Raw genomic sequence first — 742 nt, 5'->3', positions numbered from 1 at the left:
CAGTGTGACCCCGCGTCTGGAGCTGAAGATTCTGGGAAATAACAACAGAGTTCACAGATGAAACTAACGTATATGTTTTATTCTCCTGTTTATATTCATTTATAGTTTATCCAGGTGGTTTCCTGGATATTGAATACTGTTGCGTAATATGCTTTCATGCTGCACTGCCTCTCCGATGTCATGTTGAAAGGAAAATAAAAACAACCTCAACTTGAATATTAAAACTTTTCTTTTTCTCGCAAACTTTCAWTGTTTATAGCTCCGATTTTTTTCTAGTAAATTTCTCTGTTTAATCTCAAAATGTCAGATCTCTTTATCATTTCAATTTAGGGGGCTTACTTGTATTTTCTAGAAAATTTCAGAAATTAATCTTAAAAATTTGTTCTAGCAGTTTGTTAAACTTTCAGATGCAGAAATGTTGTTGTTTTTTCCTAGAAATTTTCTTGGACTAATCTCAGATTTATTTATTTATTTAGTTTTTTTAATTTAGATTTTTTTTTTAGCTCAGAAATTTATTTTTTTCTATAACATTTCTGACATTAATCTAAACATTTCAGACTTGTTATTTTTATAACATTTTCAATTGGAGTTTAGTAAAGTCCTTGTTTTTTCCAGAAAATTTCTGAAATTAGTATCAAAATGTTTGTTTGTTTTTTATATCTAATTGTTATTTGGTAGTCAGAAATTTGACATTTTCTCTAGAAGATTTCTGAGATTAATCTCAAAATTCCCCTTTTTTTTT

Source organism: Poecilia reticulata, unplaced genomic scaffold (assembly GCF_000633615.1).
Source record: "Poecilia reticulata strain Guanapo unplaced genomic scaffold, Guppy_female_1.0+MT scaffold_131, whole genome shotgun sequence".
Taxonomy (NCBI): domain Eukaryota; kingdom Metazoa; phylum Chordata; class Actinopteri; order Cyprinodontiformes; family Poeciliidae; genus Poecilia; species Poecilia reticulata.
Note: the sequence above shows the minus strand (reverse complement) of the source record.